We start from the raw sequence: 18406 nt of genomic DNA, 5'->3' as shown, positions 1-18406 counted from the left end.
TTCAAACAGGCATGCTTGGCTTAAAGAGGAAGTAAACCCTAATGGGTTTACTTCCTCTTTCATTCCCTGCAAAGGTAAAGCATAATGGACTACTATGCATCGCATAGTAGCCCATTATGTGTCACTTACCTGACACAGGAGCCAGCGATGTCACCGCTGTCCCCTGTAGTCCGCCGCATCCAACTTCTCGGTGGGTCTCGCTGCTCCGCCGCTGTCATTCGGCGAAGCCGTCACTCCCGCGCATGCGCACGGGAGCCAAGAGGCGCGGCATCTTCGTCATTGATGATGCCGCGCTCAGTGTGCCTGCGCGCCGCTGTCTATGGCGCATGAGCCGTAGACAGCGGTGCCTGTCTTCGGGCAAATATCTCCTAAACCGTATAGGTTTAGGAGATATTTCTTGGACCTACAGGTAAGCCTTAATCTAGGCTTACCTATAGGTCAAAGTGGTTTGTAAGAGTTTACAACCACTTTAAGGCAGTCCATCTATTTCTGAAGGATTGGCATGGAAGCTTCATGCCCGACACAACCAGGCATGACTCTTTTAGGTAGCATTCCATAAAGCATAGCCTGTGTTGTGTGCCGCATTGCAGGAGCGTTGCCAACTATTGTAGTTGTGCTTTGGGGTGCCATTCTAAATTCAAACAAGTGTGTTGCAGTAACTTACAGTAAAACTTGTGCTAAGAAACAGTAAAATGTGCATTTTTTTATCATGCATTATCGCAATGCACGAACGCTCGTTTACACTTGCTTCATAATGTGCCATTTTACACACTTTTTAAAGTACTCCAAAATGCCAAGCAAATCACCGGTCACTAAATAAAATGTTGACCTTAGGGCCGGTTCACACAGCAGGCGAGGCGAGGCGACTCCGACTTGCCTCGCCGCGACCTGCCGCGGCCTCAGTGGCGACTTGCAAATGACTTCTGTATAGAAGTCAATGCAAGTCGCCCCGAGGTCGCCCAAAAGTAGTACAGGAACCTTTTTTCTGAGTCGGAGCGACTCGAGTCGCTCCTCTCAGAATGGTTCCATTGTACAGAACGGGGGCGACTTGCGAGAGCGAGGCGAGTCGTGTCGCCTCGCATCGCCCGCTGTGTGAACCGGCTCTTACAGTCCTGTGTTTATTTTACTTTGCTTCAAAAATGATACATGTTGCTTTCTTGGTGCTTCAAAGTGTCTCCAAAGCCTCCATAGAAGACTATTATAATGCTCACTTACAGCACCTTGAGCTTTTATTCAGCATTAGCTTTGCTTTGGAGGTATTGCAAGTATGAGATATCCCAGCACTGGGAAACCAACAAGCAATCTGGAAAGACTTCATGAGTAGTGACTTCTGGTTCATGTGTATATATTCTGGTGCAGACGTTACATCTGGTTACATCTGGTGTGTAGCATGGGGCAGCAGGAATGCTGAGAGCTAGCAGATGTCACATGTGGTGAGCAGCATAGGAGCAATATAGTGAGAGGTGAGCAGAGACTGTAGAGAGAGGAGGATCAGCAGAGCTGGGGGACCGGAGAAGGCAAAAATAGCAGATGTCACGTGGGGAGCAGCATGGGAGCCAGTGGCAGCTGTTGCTCAATATTTTGGAGGAGGGGGGCCACAAACAAACCTGCCTCCTCAATCGATCGGGAAGGCAGCGATCCACTCGCAATACCGCTCCCCCCGGCGCTTGATCAAGCGATCGGGAAGGCAGTGATTCATGGCCTTACCATATGTTGTAGTAGAGGTGCGGGGGAGGAGGACGAGGTGGTGGTGTTGGTGCACTGCGAAATCCGGAGTAGGGCTCCTGGAAGAGGCTGTTGCTGCCCCTCCACCTGCTGCTCCTTGCTGCACATGGCTTGCAGCGAGAAGAGCCGGGGCCGTTGCTTCTTCTCCTGGCTGAACAGGAAGCAGGCCCCGAGACCCGATTGGCCGGGAGTCCTAAGACTCCCTGGCCAATTGGATCTCAGGACCCGCTTCCTGATTGAGAAGCAGGAAGACCTGCACCCCGAGCCCACCCTTTTTGAAGCAACTTAGGCTCTAATCATGTGCTTTAAAAAAAAAAAAATCATTTAAATCCATGCTTCCGGCGCTCTGCATCTCCAGATTAGGGGCCGGGCTCATGGATTAGGGGGAGAGGCGCTTCTAATGAGCGGGCCACCACTGGTGGGAGCAATATAGTGGGGGGTGAGCAGGGACTGGAGATACAGGAGGATCAGCAGAGCTGGGGGAATGGAGCAGGAGAATTAACAATGTCATACGTGGTGAGGAGGATCAGCAGAGCTGGGTGTTACTACTGACTGGGGCATCAGGTGAGCTGGGGGTACAACTCAGCAGGGTACTAATAAGCTGGGTATCTGCTGAACAGGGGTACTAATGAGCTGGGGATCTGCTGAGTGGGGGGTACTACTGGGCCCCTTTGAAAGAAAGAAAAAAAATCAACACACACGGGGTATTTGCCAAACTTCATTAAAGCTTCAAAAAAGCATGTTAAAGCGGTAGGCCCTTTAATGTGTTATAAAGTCGAAGTAAGTGTAAATGAGCCCCAACAGCGGTTTGATGCATTTTGAATGGAAACCCAACACACTACTGCAGTAGCTGGCAATGCATGCATAAAACAGTTAAACTAATGTAAAGAAACCAAAACGTCATGTACATTTGTTTGTGTGTTAATTAAGGTGTGCGGTCAGCCTCCTTAACACACTCACACAAGCAGCGCACCTTAACACATGGTAACGTGTTGTATTAATCCCAATGCGTCAAAGCAACACACAGAACGACGGGCCCAGAAATGTTGATGGACAAATTAATGAAGAAGAGGGAACCTCTACCAAGTGACAGAGTACTGCCAAAAAACAAAACAAAAATGACTCGCCTAGCAGTCCTGATCCAATATCTTTAATATTTTTTCACTCACCTGGAACAGATATGAGGTAACTGGAGTCCTGACTTCACTGGGGTACCCTTCCAGGTCAGTAACTCAAAGCATTGAAGCCAGATACAGTCAGGCAATTAGCATTTTCAGAGGAAAGTCAACCTGCATATTCCTCCCAGTGCAGACTTTCTTTAAATAAATAAATCCTATTTTTAGATGATAATTGCATCCACAGGCTTACAATATACACTAGCTTTCAGTGTCTATCGGTAGGGTAGGGTCCTCTTATAAAAAAAAAAAAAAAAAAATGCTGTGCCAATGTCTCAATCATTCACTCAGCTGTCACCAATAATTCCATTTATTTCCTATTATTTCAGCTAAATCTGGTTCCATCTTTCCTGAAATACCTGAATTGGGAAAATACCCCATTATGGCCACTAGATAGAGCTGATGTTCTTAGTAAGTATTATTGAATAGGAAAAAAAAATGACAGGATTATTCATGACAGCTGAGCAATTACTTGATCCCGAATTCGCTTGACTTCCGATTTAGCTAGGGTTAATTAAGTTGGGGAGCGTATGCAGCGCGGGAAGCACGGGAGCCGTGTCAGCAAGCACACTTGGATGGAGGGAAGGCACACCTCCTGACCTTCAACCATGGTCCCCAACCTTATTCCTATTGCCGCATGCACACGATCGGAAATGCAAAACTCCGATGAGAGCTTTAGGTCAGAAAATGCGACAGTGTGTACGCTCCATCGGTCTTTTGCTGGCAGAATTCCAGCCATCAAAAGATTGAGAGTATGTTCTCTATTTTTCGGTTGGGAAAAGTTCCTATCTGAAAAATGCGATCAACTGTATGCAATTCGGACGCACAAAAAAAAAAAAAAAAAAAAAAAAAAAAATCACACATGCTCGGAAACAATTCGACGCATACTCGGAAGCACTTTCTTTTCTCGGCTCATCGTAGTGTTGTACGTCACCTCGTTGTTGACGGTCGAAAGTTCAGAGAAGGGATGTTTACATTCCTTGCAATAGCAATAAAAGTGATCATATTTATTTATTTTTAAAAGGGACAGTGTAAAAAGAAAAAAGGAAAAAAAAAACAACAAAAAACAAAAGAAACAATGACCATTTGAGTGAGAGCAAAAGTGAGAGAAAAGTTCTAGCACTAGACCTCCTCTGTAACTGGTAACCCGTAGAAACTTGTAAAGCTTTGCCTATGGAGATTTTAAAGTACTTTAAATATTGTTTGGTGCCATTACACAAGTGCGCACAATTGTAAAGCATGACATGTTAGGCATCTATTTATTCGGTGTAACATCATCATTCATATTATACAAAAAAATTGGGGTATATATGGTCTCTGCTAAAAAAAACAAAAAAATGTATTATATATATATATATATATATATATATATATATTTTTTTTTATTTTATTATTATTATTATTATTATTATTATTATTATTATTATTATATAATGTTTGGGGTTTCTAAGTAATTTTCTAGCTTGGTCGGCAGGTGGTAAAAAAAAAAAAAAAAAAAAAGGAAGAAGGTGGTAGAACTAAAATGCGCCATACTTTTTTTTTTTTTTCCTCACTTTCCGTTTTTGTTTATGGAGCAGGAATTAAAATGAAATCTTCCTAATGGGACACAGATGGCAAAAAATAAATAAATAAATAAATAAAAAAAAAACACAACACCCCACAAATCAAAAACGAACAGGATAAAAAAAAAAAATCTTAGCAGGTTTTGGCATTCTTCACCCCTCCAAGTTGTGGGTGGGCCCTCGCTATCCATGTACATTGCAAGGTATTCTAGTCCTGCATTGTACTTGGTGATGTCAGTGTGAATTGGTCGGCCAAAGTGTTTTAAAAAAGAGAGGCTTTGAGGAACCGGTCCCACAGATGGAGGGAGTTGGCCAAAGCGAGGAATGAAGAGTTCAGCTTTATCTATATAGTGTGAGGGCTTACCTGATTAAATATGATGGGAATGGACTGTTGTAGATGGCCCTTGCACTGCATTACTATGGAAGGTTTTACAGCAGATACATGAAAAACAATCTTCAGTCCTGGAATGTCTCATGGCAGCTGTTTCATACATACTCCTCTTATCGGAAAACATGCAACCTAAACATTGCTGGTACTGATAAGCAAAAAGGAAATTTTTGTCAACAGCTAAACCCTCATTTCCATCTCCAGCCACGCTGGCCCCTGACATATGCAGAGAGCAGGAACGTACCTACAAATCATGGGGGCCCCATAGCAAAAGTTTAATGGGACCCCTCTAATGACCTCTCTCTGTTACACCTGGCAACATCTATTAGAACAATAGCATAGTTGATCCTTAACCACTTGCTTACTGGGCACTTAAACCCCCCTCAGTCCCAGACCAATTTTCAGCTTTCAGCGCTGATGCACTTTGAATGACAATTGCGCGGGCATACAACACTGTACCCAAATTAAATTTTTATCATTTTTTTTCCCACAAATAGAGCTTTCTTTTGGTGGTATTTAGTTATAGCTCGGAGTTTTATTTTTTGCTAAACAAACAAAAAAAGATGCAAAAAAAAAAATCATGTTTTAATAGTTTGTTATAAAATTTTGCAAACGGGTCATTTTTCTCCTTCATTGAAGTGCGCTGATGAGGCGGCACTGATAGGCTGCATTGGTGGGCACTGATGGGCTGCATTGGTGGGCACTGCTAGGCTGCATTGGTGGGCACTGATAGGCTGCATTGGTGGGCACTGATAGGCTGCACTGGTGGGCACTGATAGGCTGCACTGGTGGGCACTGATAGGCATAGTTAAGGCGGCACTAATAGGCACAGATAAGGCGGCACCGATGGGCACAGATAAGGCGGCACTGATGGGCAAAGATGGGCACAGATAAGATGGCACGGATGGGTGGCACGGATAGGTACCACTGATAGATGGGACTGATGGGCACTGATAGGTGGCTCTGATAGGTGGCACTGCTGGGCACTGATGGGCGGCACTGCTGGGCACTGATGGGCGGCACTGGAGTGCAGCACCTTTGAGGCAGATTGTGGGCACTGCTGGGTGGCACTGCTGGGTGGCACTGTGGGCACTGCTGGGTGGCAATATGGGCACTGCTGGGTGGCACTGATGGGGGGCACTTACTTTTTATTAGGGTGGCACTGCAGGGGGCAGGTGGGCACTGGCAGGGGGCAGGTGGGCACTTGCATTGCTGGCCGTGATCGGGACTGATGTCCCGATCACGGCCGCCGGTGATCGGCTTTTTTTTTTTTCTCCTTGCGCTGTCAGCGCGAGGAGGAATACTAGCCGATTACCGGCTCCGTTATGTCACCTGATCAGCTGTCATTGGCTGACAGCTGATCACGTGATAAGGGGTCGGGATCGACCCCTTGCACGGATCGGTGATCAGGCGAGTCTCATGGACTCGCCGATCACAGAGCGCGCCGCGCGCGCCCCTTAGGGCGCGTGCAGGCCGCTCGTACACGGGACCACGTCAATAGACGTAGTCCCGGAAAAGGAGATCCGCGCTGTAGTCGTCAATTGACTATAGCGCGGATCTCAAGTGGTTAAAGGATGTCTAAATCAAGGACAGGTAGCAGGAGAGCTGTTACTACTTGGATAGCTTGGCTTTTTTTTTACCCTAAAAGTAGTGCTTTTGTGTTGATGATACACTATATTATCAAAAGTATTGGGACACCTGCCATTTACACACACATGAACTTTTTTCGTTTTTACATGTAGGAGACAAGTGGCAGAATTGGTCCGGTTGGCAATGGTTAGATATTATGTTTAAAAAAGTACTGCTAAATGCTTTCAGAACTAATTCCCAGTAACAATTAAGGAAATAGTCAATTTGGATACATCTATTTCTATCAGATTAAAGAAAGAAATATATTAGGGTAGACTACAAAACATGTGCCTGCCTTTATACACACATGAACTTTAATGGCATCCCTGTCTTAGTCCGTAGGGTTCAATATTGAGTTGGCCCACCCTTTGCATCTAGAACAGCTTCAACTCTTCTGGGAAGACTGTTCACAAGGTTTAGGAGTGTGTCTATGGAAATAATAATAATAATAATTTTTATTTATACATCAAAAAGGTCTGCTACAGGTTAAAATGAACAGTTTATACAATAAAACGAACATCTAAAAAGAACAAAAAGCTTTGCTAAAAAGAAATGTCTTAAGACCTTTTTATTAAAAAAACAGTCAGTGGATTGAGGGGCTCTCAACGTGTCAGGTAGGGCATTCCACAGGCGCGGGGCAGCTACACAAAAAGTCCTGTCTGCCATTGTCCTAGGTTTGAGTGATTAGAGCGAAGGGAACGCAATGTGTTTTGTGGTTTAAAAAGTTCTTTGAGGTAGGGTGGGGCATCTCCATGTAAACATTGGTGTATGAGAAGAGAAACCTTGTACTCAATCCTGGCAGAGACAGGAAGCCAATGGAGTGAGTGGAGAATGAGGGTAATGTGCTCATGTTTTCGCACTCTCAACTGGATCCTTGCTGCAGAGTTTTGGATGTACCTCTGCAGACTCTTTCTAGTAATCCCAATGAGAAGTGGGTTACAATAGTCCAGTCTGGAGGAGACAAAAGGCATGAACCAGCCTCTCAGCATCTGGGAGGGAAAGAATGGGATGGAGTTTAGAGATATTACGAAGGTGGTAAAAATAGGTCTTACACAGATGATTTATATGGGCTTCAAAAGTGAGTTGGGAGTCCATTTTTACACCCAGATTTGTAACTGTTGATGAGAGGGGAATATTAGAATCAGAGAAGGCAATACTGGTTATGAAAGCTGATTTAATCTGGTAAGGAGTGCCAATCATGATGACTTCAATTTTGGAACTATTTAGTTGAAGAAAATTGTGCTCCATCCATACCTTTATCTCCCCCAGACCGGTAGTGAGTACTGTGTGTGACCATTCTTCCAGAAGCGCATTTGTGAGGTCAGGCACTGATGTTGGACAAGAAGGCCTTGCTTGCAGTCTCCACTAATTCATCCCAAAGGTGTTCTATCGGGTTGAGGTCACAATTCTGTGCAGGCCAGTCCAGTTCCTCCACCCCAAACTCACTAATCCATGTCTTTATGGACCTTGATTCATGCACTGGTGCGCAGTCATATTGGAACAGGAAGGGGTCATCCCCAAACCCTTCACGGGAACTAAGGGGCCAAGTTCAACCCCTAAAAAAAAAAAAAAAACCCACGCCATAATCCCCCCTCCACCAAATGATTTGGACCAGTGCACAAAGCAAGGTCCATAAAGGCATGGATGAGCGAGTTTGGGGTGGAGGAATTTGACTGCCTGCACAGAATCCTGACCTCAACCTGAAGGATCACCTTTGGGATGAATTAGAGCGGAGACAGCGAACCAGGCCTTCTTGTCCAACATCAGTGCCTGACCTCACAAATGCACTTCTGGAAGAATGGTCAAACATTCCAATAGACACACTCCTAAACCTTGTGGACAGCCTTCCCAGAAGAGCTGAAGCTGTTATAGCTGCAAAGGGTGGACCAACTCAATATTGAACCCTATGGATTAAGACTGGGATGCCATTAAAGTTCATGTGTGCGTAAAGGCAGGCGGCTCAATACTTTTGACAATATAGTGTATCTATGTTCCACACATAACCTCTATGTTTTGTAGTCTACCCAAATATATTTCTTTCTTTAATCTGATAGAAATAGATGTATCCAAATTGACTATTTCCTTAAAGCGGAGGTCCACCCTAAAGTGGACCTTCCGCTCATCGGAACCCTCCCCCCCTCCGGTGCCACAATCGGCACCTTTCAGGGGGGAGGGGGGTGCAGTTACCTGGATAATCCAGGTAACTGCACCCACTTCCGGGATAGCTCTCTGCGGAAAGGGGCGTAACTTACGCCCCTTTCCGCAAGTGCCCGCCCCTTCCCGCAAGTGCCCCGCTGCCTGCTGGGAAACACACAGATCCCAGAGGCAGCGGGGAGCGTCCTTATTGCGCAGCGCGATTCGCCCATGCGCAGTAGGGAACCGGGAAATGAAGCCGAAAGGCTCCATTTCCTGATTCCCATACCCAAGATGGCGGCGGCAGGACCCGACAGGCGACCTAGAGATCGGCTTCGGGTGCCGACATCGTGGGCGCGCTGGACAGGTAAGTGTCACTATTTTAAAAGTCAGCAGCTGCAGTATTTGTAGCTGCTGGCTTTTAAAAAAAAAAAAAAAAACGCGGAGTGCCGGTGGACTCCCGCTTTAATTGTTATTGGGAATTAGTTTGTTCTCAAAGCATTTAGCAGTACTTTTTTAAACATAATATCTAACCATTGCCAACCGGGCCAATTCTGACACTTGTCTCCTACATGTAAAAACTAAAACTTTCTTTGCTACAAAATTATGTAGAAACCCAAAAAAAAAAAAAAAAAGAAGTATATTATAATAAATATTATATATATATATTTTATTTTTTTTTATTTTTTTCCTGCAGAGACCCTAGAGAATAAATCGGTTGGTTCTGCAATTCTTTATGTCACACAGTATTTATGCAGTGGAAAAAATGCACTTCAATGAACACAAACAATATAATACCCAATTTTTCAGTATAATGTAAAAGATGTTACGCCAATTGAATAGATACTAAACATGTCACACTTTAAAATTGCGTATGCCCGTGCCAAACTACAGTACTTAAAGTGTTACTAAACCCACAACAGTTGAATCAGTCTGTATATGCAGTAAATCATGCTTGTTATACTTGCTGTGGAACCTAAGGGGTTAATCCTCCACAATGTGTAAAAAGGCCGTTTAATCCTGTCTTTTCTGATCCTCCCCTTCTTTCACTGTCCCCAATCTATCTCCTGATAGAAAAGAGCCTTGGAGGAACTCTGCACATGCTCCGTTTGGTGTGGATTGTTAGATTTCATTTTCTTCAGAGAGTGCATGTGATCAGCACAGGGCCAATCAGCACTGTCCAGACAGAGGGTCAGGGGCCCTGCAGCCTCATAGGAGAGTCAGAGTAAAATGAAAACTCCTCGTACAAGCTTTAACCAGACACTGATAGAAGTCACAGGACTGCTATATACTGCTGATGAGAAAATGTATTTAGCAGTTTATATTTACTAAACTAATTGCATTTCTATGATCTGTGTACTGTGGGAGACCAGAAATAGTATATGCAGGGTCCTGGGTTTAGTAACACTTTAAAAATCTCCATAGATGAAGTTTTAAATTTTTTTAGCAGGTTACCAGTTTAAAGCCAAATGTTGGCTGAAAATACCGACTTTTAATACCAGGATGATGCCTGTAGTTGCAGGCATCATCCCGTATAACCACTGCAAATCGAGGACGTCATAGGATGGCCTACGGTTGGCAAGTGGTTGAGTAATTTACACACTATATCCTACAATATGACTAACAAAGCCTGCTGATTAAAATTATATATTATGTATTGCAGCAGAATGTAAAGTGAATGTATGTGCTTTTCTTTAGAAGACCTTTATTCTTCCTTCGATGCTGCTGCGACCACAAAGTCATGCGACTTCCAGTGTGACTTTGCATTGCAACTTGATGCGACTTTCATGTTTTGGAACTTTGGCCAATCAGAACAATGCAGTGTGCAACACATTATTGAACCCTCTAAAGTCACAAAGATAGGACAAAAACTTTTTCCTTATGACTTTTTTGATTTTAACATTGTAATCTATGGCACTCATGTCGCAAGGAAGACGTAGAAAAGTAGTGCAGTAACTATTTTCTTTGTCACTTAGACTTGAGTTGCCGCAATTAAGACGGCACCCAATGACACAAATGTGTTTTGACTTGTTATGCGACTGTGTCACATGAGAAGTTGAAGCGAACCAGAGCTTAAACATTTTAATTCAGTCTTGGAGACTCAGAATAATTAAACCCATTAGAAGTACATGGCATGTGATAAAATGTCTTAGCCAGGCTAATGGATATCTGTTCTGGTCGCAAACTTGTTATCACTCATAGTTCAGCTGGGCAAGGGCCTAATCTGCTTTCCTGTCTGACTGGTTATTAGCAAAGAATCAGAAACCTCAGTGTATTTCATAACCCCTGAGATAATAACACTAATCCAGAATAAGGACACATTTACCGTTATTTGGCAGCATTTTGAGCCCAAATAATGCCACCCTAGGAAGTACCAGGGATGGATTCGGCCCAATTCCTGGAATATACATTCATCACCCCTCATATTTATATTCATTCAAAAGTAATTTCACTCTGGACAATAAATGCAAGTTAAAAGACCGAAACCTGTAGGTATTCAAAGATATTATAGCGGAGCTCCACCCGAATTACTAGTCCTACGTCTATGTGACCCCCCCCCCCTTCCCTAATCGCTAGATATCCCCCTTACCTTTCTGATGTCTTCTTCTGTTTTCTTCATCTTTCAAATTTGCTGCGGAAATGGGCGGGGCTTCTGCGGCAGGTCAGTTCTTCCTGTCGGCCGCAGGGGCTCCGGGATCGTTGTTTTTATTTCCCAGGAGTCTGTGCGGCATGTATGATGGTTATATGATGGTTATCTTTGTTGCCATCACAACGGGGCGGGACTTCCTATGACGCCGCCCGTTGTGATGACAACCTGTGCAGTTGATGGCGGCGATACTGCGCATGAGCGAGATCGGCGCTCTAACGGGCGGTGCATGCTGGTCCATCAGCATGCCCGTATCCCGGAAGAGGATGCCTGTGGGCTTCACATGCCCACAGGCAAAATTACAACGGTCAGGATGAGATTTTATAAGTTCTCCAATGCGGACAGACAATCGATTTTAAAACAGAAGAAGTGAGTGCTATAATTAACACTGTTATTGATTGTCATATTGCCAAAAAAAAAAAAAAGTTGCAGACAGTGGAATCCCGCTTTAATACCTATAGAAAGCTGGACCTGTGGCATGATCGTAAACACAGTAACATCCCAGTGGCCACACCTTAGACCTGGCAATTAACCAAATAATTTCTGTCAACACCCCCTTCCGCCCCCGGCAGTCCAAAAAAAGGGGGGGCTGCATCCACACTTGACAGCCCTCATTTAAAGTGGCAGCGAATATCACTATATGACCAAAAGTATTGAACACCTGCCTTTACACGCACTAGAACTTTAATGGCATCCCATTCTTAGTCTGTAGGGTTAAATATTAGGTTGGCCCACCCTTTGCAGCTATAACAGCTTCAACTCTTCTGGGAAGACTGTCCACAAGGTTTAGGAGTGTGTCTATGGGAATTTTTGACCATTCTTCCAGAAGCGCATTTGTGAGGTCAGGCATGCATGTTGGACAAGACGGCCTGGCTCGCAGTGTCTGCTTTAATTCATCCCAAAGGTGTTCTATCGGGTTGAGGTCAGGAGGGCAGTCAAGTTTCTGCACCACAAACTCATCCATGTCTTAATGGACCTTGCTTTATGCACTGGTACAAATCATTTGGTGGAGGGGGATTATGGTGTGGGGATGTTATTTAGGGGTCGAGCTTGGCCCCTTAGTTACAGTGATCGGAACTCTTAAGGCGTCAGCATATCAAGACATTTTGGACAATTTCATGCCCCCAACTTTGTGGGAACAGTTTGGTGATGGCCCCTTCCTGTTCCAACATGACTGCACACCAGTGCACAAAGCAAGGGGCACAACATCAAATTATGACAAAATGCGTAGGGAAGAGCGACATGCTGACGTCACCGCAATTCCTGAGTCCCGGACAGATGAGTCTTGCTAAATTTGCCAGCCAGTAGAACTGTTATTAAGGTGATCATTGGACTTATTTGATGTAAGTGCATTTTATGGTTTGTGGAATAAAGTTTTTTAAAGGGGTTGTGAACCCTCATGGTTTTTCACCTTAATGCATTCTATGCATTAAAGGTGAAAAACCTGTGGTGCTGCAGCCCCCCCAGCCCCCCGTTTTACTTACCTGACCCCGATCTTTCTCTGGCCAGGAACGAGCACACCAGCTCTAGCTGGTGTCTCGTGTTCTGTTTGGATAGACTGATAGTAGCGCAGGCATTGGTTCCCACTGCTGTCAATCAAATCTAACGACGCAGCGCCAGGGCCGAGTCCTGCATTCTGTGTGGATGGACACAGATGCGGGACTCGGGAGCACGTCCGCACAGGTGTCCACCAAGGAGAGCGCTTCTCCAACGTGGACACTCGATGTGGGGAGGAGCCACCAGCGCAGATGAGGGACCCCAGAAGAGGAGGACCGGGGGCCACTCTGTGCAAAACGAACTGCACAGTGGAGGTAAGTATGATATGTTTGTTTGTTTTTTTAAAACAAGGGTTTACAACCCCTTTAAAGGATTTTATGTTATGTGGAGCCCTCCATATTTTAAGTACTACCTATGACCATACTGTCTGAATGATCAGTTTGCATGCCACAAGAGGACTTTCAGATGACACTCAAAAACCCTGGCTGGGTATATAGCCACAACTGATACTGACCTTCTGCAATAGGAGGTCCGTGCGAGCTGGTAAGCAAGCACTTCTTCTATGGTGCTGGTGGTTCTTTAAAAGGATTACACATTTCAAGGTGGTGGAAGGTGGCGATACGGACTAAGAACACTTATCACTATATTACCTGTGGACTCTATCAGATCACACTTTGATTTGGTGTATGCAGATAAATCACATTAGTGCAACTCTGATAATGTTTATTATTTCTGGACTGTGCTTATAGCACACAGGAGAGTTGCTATATTCATACTTACCTATGTGGATGGAGCATCAGACCGATGCTGCAGCTGTCCCCCGTTGCCTCTTCACTAAGAACTGAGCCACCGAACACCACAGATGGCTTGGTTCTCTCTCCTCCCTGAGCAGAGAGATGCTGACTGTCAGTCAGCATCTCTCCTGCTTAGCTCCTCCACACTCATTAGAGCGCTGAGCTGTGGAGGGGCGGGGAGCGTCCGACAGTCAAGGCAGCTGGCAGATTCAGACTTCGGAAGTCGAGGAGAATGCACTGCCTCGACTGAACTTGGTGACATCAGCAGATGTTTTCACTATCTCTCCTAGACGCCTTTCCCTGTTTTGGAAAAAAAAAAATGCTTGACAATTGTAAATGTGTGTAACGTGTTTAAGCGAATCGGTGCAGTAATTCATTTAATTTGCAAGAATAATAATTTATTCTAGCCACTGCAATGAATTAGCTCTTAAAAGGAGAAGACCAGCCTGAGCTTTTTAGGCTGGGCTTCTCCTACGGGTCACAGGGGTGCAATTGACCTTATTTTGTACAGTAAACGTTTATGGGGAACTGTGTCAAATGCTTTTTCAAAATCCAGATACATCACGTCTACGGGCCTTCATTTATCTAGCTGGCAACTCACTTCCTCATAGAAGGTTAGTAGATTGGTTTGGCAAGAATGATTCTTCATGAATCCATGCCGATTACTGCTAATGATACAGTTTTCATGACTAAAATCCTGTATATAGTCATATATATATATATATATATATATATATATAGTCATATATATCATCAATTTTGGAATGAATGGACTTTCCTGAACGAAAACCACATATACTTTTACAATCCAACCTACCTTCTCTCCACACATATGGGTGGCAACTGGTAACAAGCAGAAGCACCACCGAACCTGAACTGCCCATGTGGTACATGTATGTACCACTGGCAGAGAAACTTTACACCACATTTGAAGGTCAAAACATAATAATATGTGATTGGTTAATCTGAATAAGAAACACACTTTGCACAATTTTAAACTAAACCAGTACCCAGGTACCATTGCCATTCTGAAAATGCTAGATGCCTGGCGGTCATGTTTATCTAGTGGCTTTGATACTTTACAGCAGTGGTTGTCAACTTATGAGCTATAGGGGTTGTCAACTGCAGCCCCTGACATCACCAAAGGGCCATACATAATGATCAATATATGTAATGCTTGATGGGACTATCAGAGACTGGAGATCTAATAGAGAAAATGATAATCAGAGAGTAGGGATGAGCTCAGGCGTATTCGCATGGAACACGTGCAGAGCCCGCCAGGGAGTGGGCGCAGTGCTGAGCTAACCACAGGCAGTGAGACATCGCCCGATCTCTGCAGTCGCACATCGGGGCAATGTCTCACTGCCTGTGATTAGCGCAGCGCTGCGCCCACTTCCTGGCGGGCTCTGCACGTGTTCCATGCGAACACGCCTGAGCTCATCTTTATCAGAGAGTGTGGACATGCTACATGTGCCACAGAAAACAATACGAAACTGAGAATATATTACACAAGGCTACTACACATCTCTGCTATGCTACCCTAATCAATGTTCCCCTAATATGCTACCCTAATCAATGCTACTACAGGCTTCTGAGGTCCGAGGGCCATACATCATATGTGAACGGGCCGCATGCAGTGCTCAGGCCACATGTTGGGCACTAAGGATGAGCTCAGGCGTGTTTGCATGGTCCACGTGGAGAGCCCACCAGGAAGTCGGCGCAGCGCTGCGCTAATCACAGGTAGTGAGAGATTGCGCTGATGCGCGGCTGCAGAGATCAGGACAATGTCTCACTGCCTGTGCTTAGCGCAGCGCTGACTTCCTGACGGCTCTGCACGTGAACCATGCGAACGCGCCTGAGCTCATCCTTATTGGCACCAAGGCTGTAACGCAATGGCTTGGAACAAGTACACATACCCGTTAAGACTTCACCTTCTAATCTGCATGTTGGTTCCAGGTTGGTGACTCAAAGCAGCCAGGAAATTAGTATTTCTAAGAGGAGATCAGCAATGGCAGCCCCCATATTTCTCCCACTCCAAGTTTCCTTTTAAAGAGCTTCAAAGAGATCAAAAATAGAAGCATGCTTTTCCTCAATTATGCAAAGATTTTTGGACATCTGCAAACAGAAGCTGGTGGTACCTTGGGACAGGTGATAGGACAATCCTTAGAGAACCGTACCTCATATTAATATTCCTGGCACCGATCTCAGTTTGCCAACACTTGTAAAGATCAGTCGGTCTGTTCAGACAACGTGCTGTTAGGCTCCTTGATAGACTCTGAAAAGAAACCAGGAAGTCCAGCAAGACTTGTATTTCCTGCTACACATGCTGAAATGTCACTGGCTCTGATGATAAGGAGTGTGCTACTGCTTTGTTACCATTACAAATCCCATTCTTCTCAACAGGTGAAACATTTACGATCATTTTTGCTTACATAATCTGCAGACAAGAACATAGTGAGATCTAAACAAGGCGCAACCCCAGGATTAGGGATGAGCTCAGCCGTGTTCACATGGAACACGTGCAGAGCCCGCCAGGAAGTCGGCGCTGCGCTAATCACAGGCAGTGAGACATTGCCCCGATGTGCGGCTGCAGAGATCGGGCAATGTCTCTGCCTGTGATTAGCGCAGCTCTGCGCCGACTTCCTGGCGGGCTCTGCACGTGTTCCATGCGAACACGCCTGAGCTCATCCCTACCCAAGATTCATCACAACGACCCAACAAATCTTTGAAAACATATGTAAAAAAAAAAAATCATATTTTGCATTGCTAAAAGTATTACTAAAGGCAAAACTTCTTTTCAGTTTTGGATAGAGTGGAGAGGGATTAGAACATCCTCTCTATTTGTCCTGTTTACTGTTATCATTGAGCCCTGGTTCACATTGATGTGATTTTACATGGCAAATTGCATGCCAAATCAGCGGCAATGGCCAGCAAATGCAGCGTCGCACCGATTCCAAAAAGTCGTTTCTGTACTACTTTTGCCGATTTCGGGGTGCGATTTTCATTGACACCTGTGCAGAAATTCGCACAGATGTCTCTGAAATCGCACAATTTAAATTTCCGCAGTCAGTGTGAACCTAGGCTGAGAGTGAAAGTGAAAGGAAATCACACATTTTGGGTGGTCCTAAGAACAGTAATAGAGGAGAAATCTTCCAGTAGGGACACTAGTTTTGGTGACCTGGGGGGGCGCAAGGGATCCCCTTATTTTCAGGGATTTCCTCTTACTTCCTGCTTTGGCTATGGGACATGAAGTGAAGGTAAATCTCGCCAATGGGACACAGATGGTGAAAAAAAATAAACCTGACGGGTTATAACTAGGGTTGCAGCAGTACCATTTTTTTTCAACAAGTACGAGTACCGATACATTCAGTCAAGGAGCCGCCGATACTGAGAACCAATACCTCTGTGGTGCGATTTGAGCGCATATAAAATGAATGTGCTTTAATCGCACTGCAAAGAGTCAAATGTAATTTGAACAGGAATGTTTGAATCACATGCAGTTACTCGCACCGCTCCTGTGTCAACCCAGGCTGAAGTCACTATGACAAGCCTGGGTTCACACAGGAGTAGAGATGGGCTCGGCCGTGTTCGGGATCCCACCTGCCCAATCCTGACAGGAAGCCGACACTGCACACGGCTAATCGCAAGCAGCGAGACATTTCTGTGCAGCTGTGGATCAAGAAATATCTCATTGCCTGTCATTAGCCGTGTGCAGCTTCCTGGCAGGATTGGGCAGGTGGGATCCCAAACATGGCCAAGCCCATTCCTACACAGCAGTAATGCAGGAAACTGCATGCAATTTGAATAGGAATTGCACCACATTCCTGTTCAAATCGCATGCGATTCTTTGCAGTGCAATTTGAGCCTATTTATTTTGTATGGGCTCAAATTGCACCGCAACAGTAAAGATTTTGGGTATAGGAGCATTTGCACGAGTATGAGTACTCATGCAAATACTCAATATTGCTGCATCCCTAGTTATAACTACTCTATCCAAAATGGAAATTTTTTACATAGGCAGACTTTCATTCTGTCAAATTACTGAACGATTGGCGGGTTCCGGCGGACATCGGGTCTGCGTGTCTAATGCATTGGAGGCCAGAGGAGAGAGCTGGGGTTTAATAGGCCCCAGATCTCTCCATAAAAAGGACCTGTCACAGCCCATGTTGTCACAAGGGATGTTTTTCATCCTATGTGATAGCAATAAAGGTAATAAAAAAAAAAGGAAACCGTGTAAAAAATAGTTACGGATAAAATAAATGATAAAAAAAAAAATATTGACGTGCCCTGCCCGCCATGCTTATGTGCAAATGCGAACACATACGTAAGTCCCACATGCATATGTAAACGATGATCGCACATGAGGTATCGCCACGAACGTCAGACTGAGAGCAATAAGGCTTGATTCACACCTATGCATATTTAGTGCTTTTTGCATTTTGCAGATTTGCATTACAGCCCATTTTACATGGTTTCCTATGAAACACGTTCTGCAGAGAAAATTTGTAAAATGCAAAAAGCACTAAAAATACATAGGTGTGAATCAAGACTTAAGGCCCGTACACACGGTCGGACTTTTTGACAACAAACATGCAAATTAGCTGTTTTGGAGCAACATCCGACCGTGTGTACGCTCCATCGGACAAACTTTTTCTGTTTTCATCGGACTTTTGTTGGCTGTGCGAACGGACAAACTTTTTGACAACATAAGTCCGATGGAGCAAAGTCCGATCGTGTGTACACAAAAGCATAAGGTACAAACACGCATGCTCAGAACCAATGCAAAAGATCAGACTACAATACAGAAGTTGACCAAAGGTGGCGCTGGAGTCATTGAACGTCCTCTTTTGAAGTGT

The 18406-nt window shown here is 44.7% G+C and overlaps 1 protein-coding gene across 2 annotated transcripts in view; it reads right to left on the bottom strand.

Moving 5' to 3' along the window:
* LOC143924854 (hexosaminidase D-like) overlaps positions 1-18406 on the bottom strand; it is a 103895-nt gene that overhangs the window by 73654 nt on the left and 11835 nt on the right. Inside the window, exon 1 of one of the 2 annotated variants that reach the window (XM_077449354.1) lies at positions 15728-15831. The exons of the other annotated variant lie outside the window; for it this stretch is intronic. The gene's annotated coding sequence lies outside the window, so the exon portion shown is untranslated. Of the gene's footprint in view, positions 1-15727; positions 15832-18406 lie in introns of those variants that run through there. 2 annotated transcript variants of the gene reach the window in all.

The sequence above is a fragment of the Lithobates pipiens genome, unplaced genomic scaffold (genome assembly GCF_037356315.1).
Source record: "Lithobates pipiens isolate NorthernLeopardFrog02 unplaced genomic scaffold, aLitPip1_a1.2 Scaffold_22, whole genome shotgun sequence".
NCBI lineage: Eukaryota > Metazoa > Chordata > Amphibia > Anura > Ranidae > Lithobates > Lithobates pipiens.
The sequence above is the reverse complement of the archived record's forward strand: the minus strand, read 5'-3'. Positions and strand labels throughout refer to the sequence as shown.